Genomic DNA, 24,354 nt, shown 5'->3' on the forward strand with positions numbered 1-24,354 from the left:
CTGCAAGTTGCTTTTGTGCAAAAAAAGAATGCAAAATGGTAACTTTTGGGGGGTTCCTGTGTCTACATAATGCAGTGTATAGTAAAAGCGACATGATATGATATTTTTTTAATGAAATCCTTTTTTTTTTGCAATTAATTATTAATAAAATAGGCCTATTGTGACGCTTATAGCGCTTTTATTTTTACACCTATGGGGCTGTATGGGGTGTAATTTTTTCCGCCATGATCTCTAGTTTTTATTAATACCATTTTTGTGAAGATCAGACGTTTTAATCACTTTTTATTGATTTTTTTTAAAATATATAATGTAACATGAAATCGGTAATCCGTGCACATTTTTCCCTCTTTTCGTGTACGCCGTTCGCAATGACGCTTGTTATATTTTAATAGATCGGATAATTATGCACGCTACGGTATATTGTATGTTTATTTATTTATTTTTATATGTTTAATTTATATAATGGAAAAGGGGGGTGATTTCAACTTTTATTGGGGGAGGGGCTTTGGGGCAGTGTATTGGTGTTTTTAACTTTTTCTCTTCACATTTGAAGTCCCTTTGGGGGACTTGTACATACACTACTTTGATTTTCTACACTGATCACTGCTATGCCATAGGCATAGCATTGATCAGTGTTATCAGCGCTCTGCTCATTGAGCCTGCCTGTGCAGGCTCAGTGGCCAGAGCACCGATTGGATCACATGGAGGCAGGTGAGAGACCTCCGGTGGTCCGTTTTAACGATCGGGACCCCCGCAGTCACACTGCGGGGGTCCCGATCGGTAAGTGACAGGGGACTCCCCCTGTCACTTACACTTAAACGCTGCGGCCGTGCCGCGATTGCGGCATTTAAGGAGTTAATGGCACGCTGCATCGCGATCGCTGCAGCGTGTCATTAACGGTGAGGTGCCGCCTGCTGAGATTGCTGCTGGCCCCCAACTGCTATGAAGCGCGCTCCACTCCGGAGCGCGCTTCATAGCTCAGGACTTACCGGTATGTCCTTGGTCGTCTGGGCACAGACTTTCAGGAAATACAGGTACGTCCTAAGTCGTCTAGGGGTTAATATAATCTGATATAGATAGAATAGAGCTGCATTGCAGTCACTGGCCACTATCACTACAACTTGCTGGGTCACATCACACTATTTCCTCTACTAAACAAAGATTGTATAGAAACAAGGCTTTCTTTAAGGTTTCCTCTCTATATATACAAATACAGATACGTCCACCCTTACCTTTCCTTGTATTAAGGTAAGGATTACAATTTCTTATTAAACAATAGTAAAATATTACATCATGCTGGCTGATCCCTTAACAGGTAGAAATTACATATATGTCTCCTGACAGTGTATGACAAAATCCAGTTTTTTAGTTTCTAGCAATCATCATGTGACAGACACTGTTGTGTCCACCCTTACCTTTTATAGTGGCTCAACGTATCTTAAAATGTGTGTCACGAGATGGCTAGCTTAGAAGAAACCATAATATCACAATAGTATCAGGATACATATATGCTATGTGTTTCTATGTGTATGTAAATTGCAGGCATCTGAGCGGAATCTGCTAGCATGTCACAATCTGTCACTTTTTTTTTTTTTTTAATATCACAAGGAATTTGGAATCCTTAACTAAGTTCAAGGACAGGTTGAAATGTGTCCATGATTTTGACATGAGTTCCTCAAAAATGTGGCAAAACAACAATGTTAGGACAATGGATACCCATTGAAATATCTATCTAATCTATCCCTCTCTAGCTCCATATGTACAGTAGCTGACAACAGCAAGGAGGAAGTTAACATCTAATGTAATTCAAGTTTTCTCCTACTCTTCCCCTTATTGAAAGGAATGGAGCGTGGAACACTCAGCTTTTGGTTCCCAATTAGAACCCTGTGGTACATATCCTAAACTTTTGAAAGTGTATCTCAAGAGGTATTTCTTAAAGGGGTTATCTAGTCTGTAGAAAAGGTCCTACCTTTTCTGCTCTGGGGTGCTCCACTTCCTCACTCTGATGGTATCTGCTGATAACTTCTGCAGATGAGATGGGGGTGGGGTTGGGAGCATGTTGCAGGCAATAGTCCAAGATATCGGTAACATCAGGAAACTATTGATCATTGTGCTCAACATGCTCCAGCCCCTCTCTTATTTGGAAGGGGAAGTTTTCAGCGGAAATGGTCAGAGGAAGAAAGTGGAGCACGGGAGAGCAGAGTTAGAACCTTTTCTGCTCTCCATTTAATCCCTTTAACACCCATGGCATAAAACATATTACACATCCTTGAAAGTAAGACAGGTGACAAAAAAGACAAAGTCTCAGAGATTCTAGTGTTATAATAATATTGGTTATTCAAACATCACAGACTTAGTTAACCTGTGAAGCCTCACTGCAGCTCTTATCTGTGTAGAGTAGCACAGCAATAAAGATGTACAAATACAGGGATCCAGCACAGATATGTGCAGAAATGCTGGAGATACTTTATTCCAACTTGTTAAAATATGCATGCACCATGGGATATAGGAGCCTCATGTGTAGGCGCTAGGGGCGCCATTTGTCAAATAAGATGGAATAAAATGTATTTTACTGAACGTAACTGCACTGCATCATTTTCTACATATTTGTTATTGATGATTTTAAAGGGGTTATTCAGCATCAGAAAACATGGCCACTTTCTTCCAGAAACATGACTCATGTCTCCAGTTCATGTGTGGTTTGCAATTAAACTCCATTTACTTTAATGGAATTGAGTTGAAAAACCCAATCCAAACTGGAGACAATAGTGATGCTGTTTCTTGAAGAAAGTGTCCATTTTTTTCTCAAAGCCCTATTACATGAAGCTATTATCAGCCATATTTGGGTGATTACTGACCATTCAGGCCGATAATTGTTTGGTGTAATAGGGCTTATTAAAGGGTCAAAATCAGCCAATATGCACAATGTTGGCTGATCATGATCTTTTAATATGCTCAAAGAAAGTGATTGGCACAACAACGGTCTGCTGCATGTTGCTCTGTATAAAAGCAGTAGCAGCAGCAGACCATGGCTCTCTCCTATGTGCCACCTGGACAATCTTAAGATCATCATACAGACCCACCGCAGAACCCCCTCACCCCCGCAGCCAACTCACTCTTCCTCGCTCGGTGTCTGTGCTGAAGAACAAGGGGGAAGCAAGCGCTCACCTGACAGCTCTGAGCTTGCGTGCTCCTCAGCATCGGCCCATGTAATATAGTGTTAATGCTGGATAACCTCTTTAGCAAAGGCAGTGTTCACATTTTGGTCAGTGTTTTCAGCCGAAACCAGGAATGGAAGCAAAACACAGAAAAAGGTGCAAATATTTCCATAGATTTTTTGAGAGTTGGTTCCACTTCTGGATTTGATTGAACATATTGACCACAAAACTTTGTGTGACTGTCACAAGCTGGGTCACGCGCCTGGCTCCCAGCACTTCAGGAGTGCGTGGCAGGCTCTCTGGTAGTGCTGATGCCATCCCTGACAGCCAGCCCTGCCGGTTGTTAGGGGTGCGCTGACGGTATCCCTGATGACCGCACCAGCTAGTTGTTAAGGATATGCCACCGGTGACCTTAGTTATTGCCTTGGCGGGGACTTTAATGCTCCCTGGCAGAACGGCTTTGGTGTTTTAGGTTATAATTATGCTGACTGGTGGCCAGCACCACCATTAAGCTCTGTCAGGGGGCTGAATTTTCTGACCTTTAATTCCCTGGACTCCAGCCTCCATAAGACTACTGCCCTATCATTGTCCCTTGCCTGCGATAGAGACTCTTTAGAGTATGACTAAACTAGTTTTATATTCTGGTTGTGGATTCCCTGATTTCTCTGAGTTTGGCTTGACTTCCTGAAGATTCTCTCCAACTTCAGATTTTGTACTGCTTTGATTGATAGTTACTGGCCCGGCTTGTTTACCTTGAGCATATTGTGTTTGTTCATTCTCTCTTCGTCTTTTTGTTTCACCCTTTCAGGTTAGGGACTGTCGCCAAATTACCAGCTGACACCTAGGGGTGATAGTGGTAGGGTGCCAGTGCAGGGCTTCAACTATCCTGTGTCTTAGAGTGCCAACCTAACAGTGACGCAGTCAGTTCCTAACTCATGGTATATGGTATTGGTATGGTAGTGATACACTGACATTTTTCCCACCTTTTTTATGTTTTTACTTTTCTTTGTCAAGTCCAAGAGATATATGTCATCCTTAGCTCCCTTGGGCTATAGGGACATATCAGCAGATTAGATGCTTCAAACCTACTGAAAGTTTCCCCTTAAATGGTTTCATACACCTAATACTTTAGCCAGTAATCAAAAAATGGATAACTGTATTTTCCTTGTGTTTTCCTCTCAAGTTTTAGTGTTAATGGAAAAATTCCACAAGTTACTTGCCAATGTTCCAAATAATTTTTTATTTGGAAATGATTGGATAAATTTGATTTTAAAAACTTCTTAAGACACTCAAACAATAATTTTCATCTATACCTGCACTCTTAAACCCATCATAAACTAATTATCAAAATATTTTTACCCAATCTGTGTAGTGAAAAATATCTTTTTATAATTTGTACATGTATGCTTGTAGAAATATACTATATAAGTTTACATCAGAAGTTTACATTATATACATAGTATTTATATTAAAGCTTTTAGCCTGAAATTGCAATGACCTGACATAAAAGCAAGATATCTTTCTGTTACATTAAAAAAAATATTCTATGTTTCATCTCTTCATAACATAAGCAAAATAAATGAAAGTTGGTTACAAAGTAAACACATTTATCAATAAAATGAATAGAAAGACAAAATATAATAAAGGCTTAATATTCTCTATGAGATGAAATATGGTGGATGTGCACCGAATGCTGGTATTTATGTGAATAAATTATTAATTATCCTTGGCAACTTTATTTTAGAAAAATATTTGAAAAATTTAATCCGATAACATATAACATAAAACGAGACAAAGGTCAAAATTCTACGCATATAGTAGGTCAAAGGCTAATTTGGCAGTATCACACCTTAATGAACACTAGCAATGTTGATGGGATTGTGGTTGGTTGCTTGCTACGTACGGATAGAAAAAAATATTTGGGGTAAGGAAAGTGAAGTGTCCATGTAAAGAAAACATTCCCATTTATCTTGCAAGCCCCTATATAGGTACTATGAAATTGTCTTTAGATGCTCTGTCCATCTGTGCAAATGATGGCACATATCATTACCCTGAATGGAACTGACAGTGCAGATTTATGACGTGCATTGAATTAAATCCACAACTGTTGAAATACAGCTGGTAATTCATTCAGAGATCTAACACTGTCCCATTGTCAAATGTATTTTCATCTATGGCTTTAAAAAATATGAGAGATAATCTTCTTCACTGTAGTTAAAAGCGTCCACATCTTTATGGAACCTATAAATGATACTGGTTTGCTTTTGTCCAGAAACAAAAAAGCTCGGTGATGCCGGATATCTTTAAGATTTTTAGTTGTCCTTCTTTTTCTAGTTGTACTCAGGAGAAGGTGCAGCTGCAGGTCAGTTCACTTAGTTTTACATTTTTTCCTTGGTGAACACCGTGAATTATTTTGGGCAATGAGTTTAAAAACAAAACCTATTTTAGGAAATCTCCATTCATTGTGCTGTGACTCCAAAGGTCTAAGAAAGAGTCTCTTGTCACATATATCCATAGCTTCACCAAGCAGGTGTCACAATGAAGAATGTAAATCTAAGAAACCTGTGGAGAAGCTGCTGATTGTTGATGGTTCTTCTTGTCTCTGGGACCTAAAGTAGAGAAAAAAAATATTTCACTTTTTTACAATAAATAATACATTTTCCCATTATCAGTCATCTTCATGTGTAAACTGGATACAAAACATAGTGACTTTAAAAAAAAAAAAAAAAAAAAGGATTACAATTGGAGCACTTACAGTGAGTTTGACCAAACCAAAACCTGATTGCTCGACGGCTGCCTGAAGAGTATGGATGCAGCCATAGGGGACTTATAGCTGTATCTATGTTTTCTTGATATCCCTAGGGATACATCCTTCTTTTCCAGGCAGCGCATTCAACAGCTAAGCAATCAGGTTTAGGTTTGGCCGAACTTACTGTACGTTGTTCTACAAAAACAGCTAAATAACCATACTATAACTATACACAGTTAAATAAGGTATATAAGCAAAATAAATGTCTGTCCTTCTGTCTGTCCTCTTTAGACTTCTGAACATCTGAGCTTTTTGACCCCAAATTTGGTCCACAGATAAATTGGGTGCCGGGAAGGTTAGAGTAAAGGTCCCGTCCTTGCCAGATGTACAGGAGAGAAGGGGGGTGGGGAAGAGCGCCCTATATAAATGAATGGGGGGAAACTCCACACTTCACACACAGGTGACATAATTAGAGCTGTGTGTCTCCCCAGCAATGCACAAGTGATGGAATTAACCTCAGCCACAGCTATAGAGACATGAATGTGCACATCCAGAGATTCAGAAACATAAATATAACAGCCAGGCTTGTTGATAGCTTGATAGCTCATGAGGAGAAAAGACACATGTAAATAAATGTTCTGGTGATCTGATTTTACCTCACAAAGATTATGTCAGTGTCTGAGCACACCCGCTACACACACGCATACGCACGCACGCACACACACACACACACACACACACACACACACACACAGTGGTTAGAAAGGTATACTGAATCCCTAACAACCAATACCATTACTACTTTCATTTTCAAAAGGAGATGGAATCTGATTAATTGCTCTGGATGGCTGCCTCAAAACAGATCCATGGAAATAAATGGTAGACACCCCAACAGGTATACAGCCCCCCCCCCAACAACTATACACTACTACAGGTATACAGGACTCCCCTAACTATATAGTACAGGTGTACAGGATCCCCCTAACTATACAATGGAGGTATATAGGACTTCCAACTATACACTACACTCTGCGGACTCTTGTTTTGCTTATTTATTTTGGGGGGCATCAGTGGACACTCTTGATTGAGTTCTTCATTGGAATTTTTCCCTGATCTCCTTGAGTTCAGTGATCAATGTGTTTTGTACATTTATACAAGACTCCCACTATACACTTTCAATATACATTATCCCCAACTATACACTCCAGTTATACAGGACCCCCCAACAAAACAATAGAGATATACAGGACCCCCTAACTATACACTACAGGTATACAGGACCTCCAGTCCAAATGTACACTACAGGTATACAGGACCCTGCAGCTATACAAAACAGGTATAAAGGACCCCCAAACTATACCGTACAGGTATAAAGGACCTCCTTCCATACAACCATACTCTACAGGTATACAGGACCAACCCCCTTCCCCCAAGTATACACTATAGTTATACAGGAAAATCTTGTATTCTTGAGGAGACAGCACTTCTGTGGTGGTGATGCTCATGGCAGGATGGCGTCCCAGACATAGTGGATAAGAAAATCCTGGCCCTCACCTAGTGGAGTTATGCTTGTTGATTTATGTGCAAAACATCATAAAGTACAGGAGGATGCGTTTCAGCATATAGCCTTGGAACTGATGAAGGCTATATGCCGAAACGCATCCTCCTGTACTTTATGATGTTTTGCACATAAATAAACAAGCATAACTCCACTAGGTGAGTGCCGGATTTTCTTATCCACTACAGTTATACAGGAGCCCTCCAAACTCTACTATACAATACAGGTAAACAGGACCTCTCTCAATTAAACACTATAGGTATACAGGATCCCCACAACTTTACACTACAGGTAAACAGGACCCTCCGAAACTATATACAGGTATACAGGACCTCCCAAACTACACACTACAGGTATAAAGGACCCCGGAACTATACACTACAGGTATACAGGACCCCCTTCCCAACTTTACAATACAGGTATAAAGACCCCCCCCTCGAAACTATACACTACAGATATACAGGACCCCTCTATCTATACACTATGACATCTCAGTTTGATTATTAGGTATTTAGGATGTTAAATGTTTTTAGTTTATTTCTAATGTGCATACATTACAATTTACATTAACAGTGCAGAACTGTCTGGGTATATAGGGTTTCTGGCGATTTCCCCATCAACAAAACAATGAGGGCATATACTGGCCTCCTGGGCACCCTTGGAACAAATTAACACACTGACACTTTATACCTGGACAGTGTTGGGGACATTTTACAGTATAATATAATTTACAGTGATTCTTCAATTTACAATGGCCTCAGGTTAGAATATTTTCAACATACAATGGCTCTTTCTGTACCATAGTAACTTGAGACCAGACTAAACATCCATTACTACAGACAGTCAGGATCTGCGGCACATGTGAATAACTAGATGATTAACCAATAAAAGTGGCCATTTTGCTGGTAAAACCCCAGTGTTAGTAAAGTGCAAGAAGTGATTGGCTGTCTAGTAGCTCCTCTCTACACTGAAGTGTGATACTACATGTCCTGTACTGCTCTTTACCTGTGCCAGAATCAGCTGCTTCTTTGTGCATCAGAGGTGAATGGCTTCATTTTACTTTTCTGAGACCCTGCATGAGCTGTACAGAACCCTAAAAACTCTCATTTACAGTCTCCAGTAGATCTTTCTGACTGTTGTACGTAAGGATTTGCTTTACCCATATTAGTTATTATTGCTTATTATTCTTTAAATCTAATTTATTTTCTCATTTTTGAGTGACATTTTGGGGGCTACTGAGTCAACTACCAGTTTTCCATAGAGTTTTACTCTCAGGATACAATATTTTCAATATACTGTACAATAGTCGTCCTGGAACCACTTAATATTGTAACTTGAGGGACCACTGTTATATGACACTGGAATGTTAAAGGGTTTGTCCCACAATCGGAACTCATCCCCTTTTTCCAGGATAGAGGATAACTCTCTGATCATAGGAGTTCTACTTCTGTGACCCGCTGCAATCTCAAGAACATGAACCAGAATAACACATCAGCATTAACATGCAATCACTCATTTCGGCAGCATACTTCTGTCCCAAATTTTGAAGTACATGTAGAGTGTGTACTATTTATTACTTTATGGTATTTTATAGTTTCTGACATTATAGTCTCATTTTCTAATACAATATAAGGGAACAATTGCTTTCCTAGTCCAGAAATGCTTTAAATGTGTCAGTTTGTATGTTCTTTGTGCATCTTAAGCGTACCTAATGAAATAGACCTTGTAAAGCACAATACTATATACTGTACATTTATTTATAGAGGCAAGTATGAGACAATTATAATGGTTCCTCTGCATTTGTCTTTAACACGCTTACAACTAATGTGACAACTGTGCGCTGAAAATAATTGGATTTAAGATATCTCTTTCACTGCATGTGTCTTTACTGCATCAAAGGATGACAAAGGTCTGGAGTTATTTAAAAATCTGCACTCATCAAATTACTAAAGTAAGATCCTCATCAAACTGTAAAACATTCTGTTGGATTAACTGGTGCCAGATTTTATTTTAGAATAACAGATGTAAAATATAATTATTCTTGTTCCCTATTCTCAGTTACATTAGACCCAACTGACTCTTCATTTAATACATAGGTTTGTATCTATTTGGTACTTAAAAGGGGAGCTTCTTACTTAGAAAATGCTGCCTAATTTGTAGGCAGCATGGTAGAAAGCAGTCATGCCAATTGGACCACAATCCCGCCTGTAGGGTGTCAGGGCATGCTGAGAGTTATAGTTGTTTAACAGATAAGAAGCCACATGTTGTGTCCGACTGTGTCCTAACAGTGCACACTATTTACATTTATATTTTTGTTACTTTCATAATAATAATAATAATAATAATAATAATAATAATAAATACATACATTTCACAAAAATCAATGTAAGGGTCTAATTTCTTTAAAGCATTCACATGTCACATTAGACAGGTTGTCATTAAATAAACTATGTATACTTTTCATCATCCTTTTAACATTGACCTTATGAATGAATTTGGAGAAGCTAGAAAATCATGTTCTCTGGCAAGAAATTTTAAAGTTTTAATAACCCATCGGCAGGTTAATTTTAAATTAAGAATAATCTTAAAGCACTTTACTAATTTATAAAACATATAAAATCATGGGAATGATTTCATGCCATGTACCAATAATCTGTAATCATATATTTCAGCCAATAAAATACAGTGATATATGACTCCAGGAAACATAAGCAGTATGTGCTATGTGCCTCTGAAAATCCAGAGAGCAGATTTTCAACAGTTTTAAAACGGGCGGAACTATAGATCAGTGGTGATTGTAAAGTGGTGTGATTTCTATTCCTGGGCCAGGTAGTACATAGGCAGATGGGTTACATCCTGCCAGCTAGTTTATGAGGAGACACTAAGTTGATGTAATTGTTGTATATAAGGCATGTAGGGTCACCATCTGTACTTATTTTACATTTTTTTCTAGTTTCTATAATAAAAAATAATGTTTCTATGATTATGTTGCGGCCAGAGAAGTTTGCATACGTTATTGTGATTAAAAATTGTAATTGTTTTACAGTACACAGTAAATGCTACTAATGTAAATGCTGCTTGTATAAGCATGTGAATATCAGGTGTACATCACTTATAATCATTATGATTCATTTTGATTTTTCTTGTTTGGCCTGAAAAATTTGGAAGGGAACAGAATCCAATTGTCAACCCTCATCTAGAGTTGGACTGGCAAGTAGTCAGGGACTGTTTTAGGGGTCCTAGTGCTAGGGCTCACACTGTTTGTATTTGCCCGTCTTTCCATCTAGGTCCCGGGATCCTTTCCACAGACTCTGTTGAGCAGAGAGTATATGGACTTTCAGCCCATAGATCAGGTTGCACTACTCATAGAAGGTGAGTGAAAGGACTGGTAGGGGATAGGGATATAAGAAGTTTACAAAAAGAGTCCATTGAGCCTCATTTAAGAGTCTCAAAACATGTGAGTAGCCAGATATCCCTTCAGGGAAGGGCCCATCCAAAGGGTGGCTCTTCCTGTAAGGAGACCACCAAAACAGCCATATTAAGTGTTCCTTTTACTTTCAATATCCAACTCAATTTACAAGTCTAAAGTCTTCCATGGTGCTGCTACTTCTGAGGGTTTGGTACTGAGAGGGAGGCGGGGGGGGGGGGGGGGGACTAGTGAAGAATGCCTGATACCAGGCATATATTAATAAGAAATAGAGTTTATTCCACATGTGAATACACAGTAGCTTATCCTGAAAAGTCATCTAAAAGTACAGAAAAACTTTAAACAAGTGTGCATATGCCACATCCATTAAAATACTGTAAGCTGCTAACAATTCTCGAACGGCCCTCTGGAATTAATGTACAGTAATGTTTAATAGATGTGAGGTCTGTTAGGATATTCATGTATAGGAAAAAGTAAGCTAAGATGACAACAAAAAGGTCAAAGAATCTGATAGCTTAGACACGATTACTAACTGTCAGCATCCAGGTGCAATCACAGCAGATATTGGCACACCTCCAATGCTACCATAGAAGACAGCGTAATCTATTGAGTGACTGAATGCTTGTCGTCATAATGAATTCCACTGTCAAAAGACAAGACTGTGGTGAATTAAACTGTTGTTTATGTCATTTATCAGTGGGTCTTGTAAGAATCATGTATATTCTGTATAAAAAAAAACAAACCTATCACCTTCAGCAGCAGTATTCTTCTAAACTCCAAGAACAATGAGAAGGGTATAAAAGTATGTCACCTGTTTGGTTCAAGACCAAATTTTTCCATTTCTTTCTCTTGGGGGTTATTGGTTCACTTTATGTAGGTCAATTTGGTGTTAACAGACAATGCTCCTTGGAAAAAAAAGTATACAAATGATGTCTCTTTCAGAAGGAAGAAAACTGTGTCTCTTGTCTTACAGGGCAGCTACCTATGGGCAGGACTAGAGAGGTTTTTCTCTTGAAGGAAATCTAAATTGCATGTTTTCTGTTAACCATAAAAAAGTGGAGAAATGTTTACTGTGCTTCCATGACTACACCCATTTGTCATGTACAAGAGAACATGTGACTTAAAGGGGTACTCTAGTATGAGGAAATTGTATTTAAATGAAACTCTCAACCCAAGATATATAGTTTTCTAATATAATGTTATCACCAATAGTAGATTTTCAGGCTTTTCACTATTGACAGGAAATGGAAAATGAAAGGACCACTAAACTTCTCTCCCCTGTATCAACGCATCATCTCTGATTTCACAGGAGGCTTGGCTGGATCTCTCACCTCCATGAGTGATTCACCAATTCACCATCTCTGACCAGCCCCTCTAGCCTACAATTGAGCAGACAAGGAGTGACAGAAGCAGCTGCTGCAACTTCACTGATTGTGCAAAAATCTGCAGTGAAATTAGGGCTGTGTTCACAAATGTTGAAGTCTCATTACAGTACTGCAGCATATTTACAAAAATTCTGCAGTAACACAATTCAATTATGCTAATTGGCACAGAGGATCAGAGTCGGCACTGCCAATCCCACCTAGACAAAAAACGAGGCATAAACAGTGTATTTCGTGTAAGATAATATCGGATAAATTCCTTATTGTGGGGCTCAACTTTAAAGACAAAAGATGCTTGATCAGGTGTGGTTATGAAAAGAGAAAATTTAATTTAAAAAAAATCATTATTTTATTTCAATATTGGCATTACAGGTAAAAAATACAGCATGCTGTGTGGGCAAGAACACAATGAAATGATGCATTGCTGCAATTAAATAATTTAGTAACACAATGAAACTGCAATGTGTGAACACAGCCTAGATCATTTGTCTCGAAAACTGCAGCCCTCCAGCTGTTGCAAAACCACAATTCCCATCATGCCCGGACAGCTAAAGCTTTGGATTTGGCTGTCGAGGCATGATAGGAAATGTAGTATTGAAACAGCTGGAGGGCCACAGTTTGGAGACCCATGGCCTAAATGTTCTGCAACAGCTTTGGGCAGTGAATGTGCAGGGTGGAAGATTGTGAAGAGCAGCTGAGGGAAAGCAATGAATTCTGGAACTTTTAGCACAAGGCAACTGCTCAACCAGGAAGCACAGCCAGAAAATACAGAACGAAGACCCCCAAAACCAATGGATTTTTGGTAGTTTCAGAACTAGGTCACACAGGTAAGAAATGCTATTTGCTTCTGCAGCTGGTTATTTTCTTTTTACCTTTAGATGGAGTACACCTTGAGGCTGGGTTCACACTACGTATATTTCAGTCAGTATTGTGGTCCTCATATTGCAACCAAAACAAGGAGTGGATTGAAAACACATAAAGACTCTGTTCACACAATGTTGAAATTGAGTGGATGGCTGCCATTTAATGGCAAATATTTGCTGTTATTTATTTATTTTTATTTTTTTTAAAGAATTTATTTAAACATTTTTGGTTTTCATAGAGAAAAGACATACAGAGACAAACCAGGCACAATCCGCCCGTCACATGGTACACAGAGACACATCTTCGAGAAACTCAGTGTAGTAAGGCTAGCAGCAGTTACAATAGTGCCGTAAGAAGGGGTAGTAGCGAAGGTGCGTCTCAAACACCTAGACCGTAAGGCAATAGCGATCATGAACCATTAGGAACGGACAGAACAGAAAAGACTCCTCATGCACACAAGCACACACATACAGGGACAGCGCCGCACCTCCCCCCCCCCCCCCAGCCAGAAAACCACAAAAAGGATCAAACATCGGCCGTCTCATCCAGCATGAGCCAGTGAATCCATATTTTCTTAAACTTCTGGAGACATTTGCGATGTTCGTAGAGGGCTTCATATAGTGGGACGTATTTATTAACTAACTGTTTCCAACGAGCCAGAGAAGGGACATCCACAAACTTCCATTCCAAGGCTAAAAAATTTTTAGCGCAGAATAAAAGAAATCTAATGAACATCCTATAGTATTTGTTTCGTGTGATACCATTAATGAGTCCTAACAGACAGACAGAAGGGGTACAGACAAAGGGGAAGTCAAAGTGATCGGACAGAAATTGCAAAACCGAACGCCAGAAGGTTTGCATTTTAGGGCATGACCATACAGCGTGCATGAAAGTGCCAACATCCGACATACATTTGAAGCAAGTGTCCGATGGGGACACCCCCATCTTCCTTAGTCTCTCCGGAGTATAATACGTTTGCATTAGAAAGCAAAACTGAATCAACCGGTCTCTAGCGCTCACCACCGTAGGGTAATACGTGTGCACCACCTCTTTCCACTGCCGTTCCCCCAGGGAGGGGATATCTACCACCCACTTCTCATACGCCTTCTGAAAAGGGGACGAGTCTTCTGGGCTCAATAGTAAATAACTATGCGTCAGGGGCTTGTCAAGGTCAGGGGAACCTAAAAGTTTCTCAGCCGGTGTGAACTCCAGGGGAACCGTAAGGCTGCCAAACTGAGAATGAACGCAGCATGACGCAGCTGCAGATAATGAAAAAACGCTGTGCGAGGCATCCCATAGAGTTCACACATGTCAGAGAAGGAGCGGAACACATTATCAGATGCGAAGATATGTGATAAATAGCGAACCCCATGTTTACCCCAAAGAGAAGCACCCTGTAGGCCTAAGAGTTCCAGGAGATGAGGATTGAGCCACAGGGGTGTACAGGGGGAGAAGGGGGACGAGGACATCTGCTTATGTACAATTCTCCATACCTTTTGTACCGTAGCTAGAGGAGGGGTCTAAGATGAAGAAGGGGCGTATCTATAAAGGGTATTCGTCAAACCCTCATATGAGCCCACCAGCGCCCCGGCCAACGCCACCGCTGCATTACTAAGATCCAGGTCCAACCACCAGTTAGCATATACCAATTGAGAGGCTAGGAAATAGTGATACATATTAGGAGCAGCAAGGCCCCCCTGATGTTTAGGCGCGAGGAGGTGAGAGTATCCAATCCTAGGAGACCCGCCCTGCCAGTAGAAGGATCTCGGAATCTTGGTCAAATCTGTAAAGAACTGTTTGGGAGGAAAGACAGGGGAAGCGTGAAACAGATAGAGGAATTTAGGAAGGAAGATCATTTTAAAGATGTTAATCCTACCCAGTAAGGAAAGCGGAAGGGGACCCCATTTCTGTAAGCGGAGGTTAGTGGCCGACAGGAGAGAAGTTAGGTTCAAGGACATGTAACTGCTTATTGAGGCCGTTACCTCCACACCCAGGTATTGGAATTGACGAGTCACCAACAACCGATCTGGCAAGGTAGTAGGCAGGGGGAGAGAGGGCGACAGGGGCATAAGGACCGACTTAGACCAGTTCACCATCAGACCGGAAATGTCACCAAAGTCATGGATGAGCGACATTAGAGCCACCAGGGAGGATCCCACATCCGCCAGGTAGACCAGAGTATCGTCCGCATATAGCGACACCTTCTCAACAATGGACCCCCTCTGGAGGCCCCTGACCGAGGGCGAGGCACAGATGACCGCCGCCAACGGCTCGATAGCGATGGCAAAAAGTAAGGGTGACAGCGGGCAGCCCTGTCTCGTCCCCCGCCCGAGAGGGAAGGAGGAGGAGATCAAGGTTAGTGCGGATCCTAGCAGTGGGCTCCGCGTACAACAACCGAACCCAGGCCCGGAACCGTGGACCAAACCGCATCCCGCCAAGCAGAGACTACAGATACGGCCACTCCACGGAATCAAAGGCCTTGTGAATATCAAGACTGAGTACCTACCCTGGGACGACGTCCGACGCACTAGCAGCTATATTCATAAATAAGCGGGAGATGTTGATATCCGTGGCTCTACCCGGCATGAACCCGGTCTGGTCAGGGTGTATTACCGAGTGTACAACCCCGTTAAGCCGCATCGCAAGAACTTTAGCTAAAATTTTAACATCTATTGTGAGCAGAGAGATGGGTCTGTACGAGGAAGGGGATAGTGGGTCCTTGGAATCGATAAGAGCCATTAGAGAGGCCTCCTCCTGTCTATGCATATTCTTTTGAGTGGTCACCCCTGTGACATAGGCTCCCCTGATGGTTGCCTTATACGCATCCCACTTAATCAGCGGATCCGGAAAGTCAGAGTTATGCTCCCAGTAGGAAGTGTGAGCAGTTGACAGAGCCTCCTGCACCACCTCGGAAGTCAACCATCCGGGTTGCATACGCCACAATTTAGAGGAAGAAGGGCCAGATAGTTTAAGGGAGACTAGTAAGGCAAAATGGTCTGAGATCCCTCTACTGGTGTAAGATACCTCCCCAATACGGGGCAATAAGTCAGGAGATGCAAAGGCCAGGTCAATCCTAGAAAAGGTACCATGTATGAAGTATGAGTACTTCACCGTTTGCGGGAACCTCCAGCGCCAAACATCCTGCAAATGGAGAGCAGCACACCAGGCGTTGAGTCGGGCGGAGGCTGGGTCCACACCACTCGTCCGGTCCAGAGAGGGATCAGGGACTACATTAAAGTCGCCAACCACCAAAACAGGGTCTACAGGGAAAGAGGATAAGTGCACAGAGATCACATCCAGGAGAGACTCAGAGAAGGGGGGGAACATATAGGGAGACCAGGGTAAACGACAATGACTGACACGCACAATGAAGGATCACAAATCGACCAAACTGATCGCACACCACCTGAGAGACCACAACTGGCAGAGCTTTAGAGATGAGTACAGAGACACCTCTAGAGGATGTGGAGTAAGTAGCGTGGTACCCCTTGGCTATCCAGGCCCTCTTCAGAGCCAGGGTTTTCTGCCCGATCACATGAGTCTCCTGTAAACAGATAATGTGAGGAGAATTACGTTTCACAAAGTCCAGCACAAGGGACCTTTTGAATTTAGAGTTGAGACCCCTCACATTCCAACTAAGAACTTTAAGGGACGCCATCACATTGAATGTAAGATGTTAACAGACCTATCAGAGTCATCAGCCAAGGGGGAGAAAGTTGCAGCCACACACACCACCAAGCACTCCACACACCATACCGGACAAACAAGAGACAAACATCAAACATATGACACAGAGAAAGCAAAAACAAAAACATCCTAGTCAACCTGACTGGGTACCCAACTCCCTGTCTAACACCACTAAACTACGAGTGCAGACCGTGAACCCTAACCAAACACTAAACGACAGAGCTAGTCACTGCCGAGGCAATTTACTCTAAACTACAACTAAATACTCTCCAACTCACCCCCACCCCCCCTGATCAAGTAAATAGAGCGCCCCCCCCCCCCCCCCCCCCACATCCAACCAGGCAAACCAAGGAGCTTTAACCACTAACTCAGGACTCAGTAAATGTCAATCATAAGCAAACAGTCCCAGATTGTAGAGCGACCAGAAGACCGGGATCAGGAACATCTCCATGAGATTCGTCAATCAGCCGGTAGGGTATGCGGAGCCGCCTCCGCCCACTCCAGGGCGGCCGAGGGGGACGTGAAGAATTTTGTTGTATTGCCATCCACCACTCGCAGGCGAGCAGGGTACATCATGGAATATTTGTATCCCTTGACACAAAGTTTGTTGCGGACTTCCGTAAATTGTGTACGCTGCTTCCGTATTTCCACGGAAAAATCAGGGTAGAAGGACACTCTACTATTGTCCAGCATGACTTCCCCCTTGACCCGAACCGCTCTCAGGATGGCATCTCGGTCACGGAAATGCAGTAGCCGAAACAGGAAAGGCCTAGGGGGGGCCCCTGGCGGTGGGGGTTTAGCAGGAACACGGTGAGCTCGCTCAATTGTGAAGTAAGCAGAGAAGGTCTCAGCAGGCAGAATTTGGCACAGCCAACGTTCAGTAAATGCCACAGGGTCATCACCCTCCGTTTTCTCAGGCAGCCCCACAATGCGGACGTTATTCCTTCTCAGCCTGTTTTCAAAATCGTCCGCACGGGCCATGATACCTGTCGCTGTAAATCCACGATCTGAGCGGGAATAGGATGAACAGTGTCCTCCATCTCCGAAACCCTCCTCTCCACCTCAGTGGTGCGCTCCCGGATCTTTTGAGTTTCATGCCCCAGAATGACAAAATCCTGGCGGAGTTCATCCACCTTAGTAACGAGCATCGATTGACAGGTGTTTATAGCAGCCAGGATTTCAGAGAATTTCCCATCAATGGCAGAGTATTAGGACCTTTCAGGAGAATGCAGTCTGGGTGGGCTAGGAGAGCCCTCAAAGCAGGATACACGGCTGTCTCGGGAGGCATCCCTGCGGCGCGCCATGGATCTGGAGAAGCAGTCCAGCTGTTTAGCCGCTTGAGCCTGCACTTTCGTGGGAAGAGAGCTGTGCTCTTCAGGGGTCCCCTCAATGCCCCCAGGCCCAGATTCTATATTCGAGGGGGGACGGGAGGGAGCAGCTGGGGTCCCCTTATTCTTCTTATTCTTATTAGAGTTGTGCCCTCCTCTGGAGCCTCCCATACCACCTGGGGGGCGAACAGCACAGATAACACAGCCGCCAATGAAGATATAACAGGATACAGTCTCCAGGAGAAAGGCAGGCAGGTGTAGATATAACAGTAGGGAGCAGCTTTCAATGGCCCCGGCAGGCCTGAGACAGAAAGTGCACTGTGAAAGTCACAACAGTCTATGGCTATCAGCCCAGCAGCAAGATAGGGATTCGCCCCCTGCCCCACACCTGAGGCAGAGTGAGGAACAATGTGCACAGCTTATGTCTGTGAAAGGGGACCAGAGCTGTGGACCACGCTAGGCCAGTGCCTGCAGGGCAGTAGAGAGGAGGCTGCTGCGCAGCTAAGATGGTGGCCGCGGGCGGCCAGGAATGGCGGGAAGGAGCCGCGCAGGGCCACTGCACAGGCAGTATTGTTGCTGTCCTTAGGCCTTGTCCAGCTAAGCGCCTGGGGTGACTGAAGGACAGGCACAGAGGGCTGCCGCTGACTATCCCAGGTCCAGAGAGAGAAGAGGAGGGAGAGTCTCGGAGCACAGCGTCGGCCACCGGGGGGGAAGGGGGAGGGAGTCGGAGCCGGGCACACTCACCACCCGCCACACCACCTCAGCTCCGGGAGAACCACCGGAGGATGCACCGCTCCTGGGAGACCGCAGGGAGGACTGGAGGAATGCGCAGCTGTTGCCGGCCACTTGTAATGAGTTCTCCGTGCGGCGCGCGCCGACGCTGCACCGCCTGTCACACTAGGCCGCAGAGCCAGGGGGGTCTAGTACGGGCCACCGCCAGCTGCCGGGACTTCCAGGGGGAACACGGGGGTCACCGGACACCACGGGGGGGGTGAGTTGAGGCCGGGGGGGAGCCCGTTCAGGATGATTTCAGGAGTAGGGGTCAGGTGTTGCAGGAGCTCTCTGGAAGCACGTCTGCCTCAGGCAGCTATCAGACCGGAAGTCCATTTGCTGTTATTTTAAAACAACGGCTGTTATATTGAAATAATGGCAGTTATTTACTGTTATATGGCGGCCATCCACTCAATTTCAACATTGTGTGAACAGATCCTTTCTGTGTTTTGAATCCACTCCTAGTTTTGGTTGCAATATGAGGACCACAATACTGACTGAAATATACGTTGTGTGAACCCAGCCTTAATGTTAGTTATTTGATTAGGATGGGAATGAACAAAATCCACAAAAGTACCTGTCTTTCATTTTAAACACTTGGGCTAAACTTGCTATCCTTTGGGACAAAGAGGCTCCCAAACTACACCTATACATGCTACCAATAAAATGACAAAACATTCTGTTTTTTTTTCCCCATTGTTGCAGCTGGAGCGTTAGCTATGGAGAAGGTGCAGATTCGCCCCTTTTCCCTGGCGTATGCCTGCCGTATCCCCCTCTCCCTGGGGGCCGCCTGATTTACCATTATGCTTGCTTACGGAAGTAAACCATGGCAGAAATGTACACCTGCTCAAGAGCAGGTGTAGATCTCTGTGCTGGCAATACAGCAGGCGCAAATTGGGCCAGATTCACATTCAAGAGGCATGAATCCGGACATGCAATTGGGGGCAGGCCTTATTTAAGTCCGATGTACATATACTCTGGTCTTGATAAATTACCAACCCCCCCCCCCCCCATGTGTTCTGTATTATTTTTCAGGATACCTACACATAACCTTTTGTAAACTTTTGATCAGGGTCCTTTAGATGTTTTTGGTTGTCATTATGATTTAAAAAGAGAAAACACAGTAGTAAGATAATAATAACATTGCGTCACCCAACCACTAACCATGAGTGGGAAAAAAAGTTTTTGTCTTCTCATTCATATTTTCTGAAAAAAAGGACAAGAAAGCAAAAAATATCCTGGGGTATGTAAATGTTTCAGCACACCTGTATATTATATATATACCTTCTCTTGGTTTCAGAGTAAAAAGTCAAAATAACAATGTACATTTGAAATCCTTTTGTCAGTGTTTGTAGCACTATTGTGTAACTAACATTACACTTGGAGAAAAATGAGATCCACAGGGACCAATGTTATCAGCATCATTTTATCCCTTGCTTGACATTGAATTTTCTCTATACCTTAATTCCATCTAATAGAAATCACTAAGTGATCTATTTATATTCCACAAGCAGGTCATTTGACAGAGCCAAATGTGTATGACTCATTTTCAAGAACATCAGAACCTCTAGAACCTTCACAAGGCAGTATTAATACTCTTACTTGTTGCCTTGAATGTGGTTTACAAAAGAGCACATGACATTGAAGATCTTCTTTTCTTATCTCAAAGTATATATTACAGTTATTCTCAGATGTTCTAAGAACATATTTGTGCATAGGGGACATACATAAATATGTTAACTTGGGATATAGTATCTAGTTTTCTTGCTATCTACAGTGTTTCCTTCTCTTACAATTACGTTTTCTAATGATCATGAAAATGAAAAAAAAAAGAGTATACTCACTGTGAGGGCTCGTTTTTTTTGCACCATGTTCTGTAGTTTTTATTTGTACCATGCTTTAATTTATGTGTGACTTTTTGAACAATTTTTATTTGAATTTTTTCTGACGAGATGAAACCAAAGATCAGCAATTTTAGGACTATAGGATGTATCTGTAGCAATCTAGTGTTGAGATCATAGATCAATCCAGTACAAATGTACTGTATTGGGCTGCCAGGTACAGGCAGCCAGGAAGGCCTGGCAAAGGCCCTAGGCTTCCTGTACAATGGATCAGGTCTCCACAACCCCAGTGGGGAGTCAATCTATGACATTGCACCACCAATGAAGCTCAGTCCACAGCATTTAAATGCCTTTGTCAGTTTTGACAGCAGTATTTCAATAGTTAAATAGCCGGCACAGGCACCAGTCTGTGTCAGCTATTAGAGGTGGCCCCCAGCAATCCATAGCAGCCAGAAAATCTTGTGTATAGAGAGAATTCATGTTGTGAACCCTCTCTAGACCTAGGGGCGCCATTACTTCCTCTTGTAGTTACTTTTAGGAAGTATATGAGAAATTAGTCATCAGTGCACACACACAGTTCACAAAACATCTGTTATTAAGCATGGAAGTAAAAAATTAGGTAATTTGTCTGTTTTTACAAAAAACTATTTACACATGGATTTATTTGATGGCTGTAAAACACAAAAAAAAAAAAAAAAAAAAAACACCAAAAATACTTTTTGCCTTTCTAAGCACCCGGTCTTGAAATTTTTACAGATCTTTTATGGACCACCTATAAACTGTGGTGTTAGCTCTTTGTAAGGCCTATTATAAGACTTTGTTGTGACTGTTGTGATTGTGTGTTTGCGCTCTGCTTTGCTTACATATTGTGTTGGGAACAGTCTCCTGTTCAGTTGATACTAAACCTTTCGACCCAATTCCTTACTTTAAAACTAAATAGAAACTAAAACAATCTATATATCTGTTTCTAAGGAAAATGTGTTTCCACTTAAAAAGAGCTTTCCCTATGTCACATCTGCAAAGATTTTATTCAGGATTTCAGTTTTCTAATATTTGCCATTTTTTTAATTTACATTTTTTATTAAAGGAATGAATATGAATGTTATTAGCCAATCTAATACAATCATTCCTTTAACTGCAAGCAATTAATAATTGCTTTCATAAATTTTATCTACATGATAGATGAGCATTAAATATGGATTATCTTTAATCGCTAGCTATAGAGGGTTTAGAAAAATCACCGTGATTATCCTCAGAATTAACATTGTGCAAGCTGTGTTCCTGTATACTTTGGACACTTATTTTGAGGGATAATGAATAGGTAAACTGGTAAACGTCCATATATTTATAATAGTAAACATGGACAACTTTTTTACTAACAATATTACTATATATAACACATTTGAAATTTGCTAAGTACAAACACACTGATATATATTCCATTGACATTAAAATAGGAAAGACACATTTGTCACTAATACACCTTCTGTTCTATAGATGGAACTTATGAAGTCAATCTATTTCTTATCACCCACAACACTGGGAAAACAGGAAACAAGTCTAACTTAAATCTTTGTGATCTATCAGTATAATGTGTATGTGCGTATATATATATATATATATATATATATATATATATATATATATATATACTGTATATATACACATACACACACGGGGCGGATTAACTTTACCATAGGCCTCGGGCTGTTCACCAAGCCTGGGCCCAAGAACCCGCTGTAACTATGGCAGCACTAGCATGGTGTTCATAGTACAGGATAGATAATGTAATGATGCCCTGAATTGTGCAAGATTGCTGTAGAAAAGCTGTGATTTTTTGCAAATCATGGCAAAACTGTAGCCAGGAGACATTTCACCATTAAAAGTATCAGTCTTTTTGTGTGGCCATGGCCCCCCCAGGAGCTCAGGGCCCCGGGCTACCGCCCAAAACAGACCTATTATAATCCGCTACTGTATATATGCATGCAAATAGGACTGTTAAGGTTGTGATAAGGTTGGAACCTTTGCTGGGTTCTGTGAGGAATTTCATAGAATTGTATCTTTAGGTATGCTCATGTGTAACTTCCTAGAAGAGCTCTGCATATACACAATTCTTATTCTATAACAACTGACTTTAGTTGAACAGTATTTGTTTCTGATGGACATACATGAAGGGAAATGTTGCATCTTACAGAGGAACTGTCACTTCAGTTGCCTTTACAGAATTTGCTGTGCTGTGTTTGTACATGAGGAGCAGCACTGTTTCTGACCTTTTCTTTGTCAGTATATGACACCCATCCTACATCTTAATAACAATCATGAACACCACTCCTGGGTAACTTGTATATCTAAAGTGTCTTAACTGCAGTACTTAGCGGGCATGGGTCCGATCGAGAGGCCTGTATTGTCTATAGATAGCCATAAGGCCAAATAGCATACAGTATACCCAGAATAGAATCTTCCTGTTTATTTATGTGCAGCAATGTATTTGTTGAGATACCCTAGTGGAACAGGGATCAAGATAAAGCCAGAAATTAAGTACCAATGTTAACTTTGCATAAAATGTTAGGCTAACTTCTCCCAACTTCAGGAGTGCAGTACAATATCCTAATGTTTGTAATGGAAGAGAAACGAGAGTGCACACTTGCTGTGATTAGCACGAAACAGTTGTCACGATCAGTGGAGGGTGCTAGCGTTTTACGCCGTCGTCTGCTATAGATTGCCTGGATGCGATTTTAATGGACTGAATAAAAGCAAGTTTTAATGGTGAGTGCACTATCGTTTCTCTTCTATTACAAGTATTGGATGGACTGTGCCTTTCTGAGTAGTTTGCACCACCTGAACTTTAGTCACGCTCTGTTTCCCCAATCACCTGCAAATCCTAAGGGAATCCCGTCCCTAAGTATTCCGTAGTGCCGACCATTTTATCTGTATGACTTTGTTTACAATATCCTAATGTGCCTGAGAAGAAGATGAGACCGGCTACTGGCTACTGGCTAGTGTAATAATAATAATAATAATGATAAAACTTATAATACACCTGAAATTAGTAAAAAGCCCCCTGATTCAGTGATTGTGGCATGGCTGCCAACATTACCAGTAGTGCATCAGCGTTAATCAGTAATAAAGTGTGGGGCAGAGAAGTGGGGGATGTACTGAATATTTAAAGGGATTCTGTAACCTCCAAAACACCTGCTAAACTTAAGTTATCAGTAGATTATACATCTGTAGAGGATACATAGTTGATTCTATATCTGCAATTTTTATCTTTCTATGTTCTTGCATTTCTCTGCTATTAGCCCAGATATAAAGGAGTCTAAGTAGTCCTCTTCATTATATTCTTATAATAAGTAGTCCTCTCTTTGCTTTAACATGCCCAGTTTGTAGGCTTACAGCAGTGAAATATTTGAATCAGCATCCTTAATCCTACTTACAGATCGCTTTAGTTTAGGGTTTTGAGGAGGGTGGGTTGGAAGTGCGTCCCTTCAAGAATCAGGGCAGAGAAGAGTGGGAAGAGATCACAATACATTAGTATACAGCATTGACACATGAAAATTACATATCTGGAATCTGTTTTAACCAATGTGGC

The 24,354-nt window shown here is 41.8% G+C and overlaps 1 protein-coding gene across 3 annotated transcripts in view; it reads right to left on the bottom strand.

The window, feature by feature from the left end:
• Positions 1–4,810: 4,810 nt before the first annotated feature.
• The window catches only part of PRR16 (proline rich 16), a 292,970-nt gene continuing 273,426 nt past the window's right edge, over positions 4,811–24,354 (bottom strand). For all 3 annotated transcript variants that reach the window (XM_069964564.1, XM_069964566.1, XM_069964568.1), the window contains exon 4: positions 4,811–5,767. The gene's annotated coding sequence lies outside the window, so the exon portion shown is untranslated. The remainder of the gene's footprint in view (positions 5,768–24,354) is intronic.

Source organism: Dendropsophus ebraccatus, chromosome 3 (assembly GCF_027789765.1).
Source record: "Dendropsophus ebraccatus isolate aDenEbr1 chromosome 3, aDenEbr1.pat, whole genome shotgun sequence".
NCBI lineage: Eukaryota > Metazoa > Chordata > Amphibia > Anura > Hylidae > Dendropsophus > Dendropsophus ebraccatus.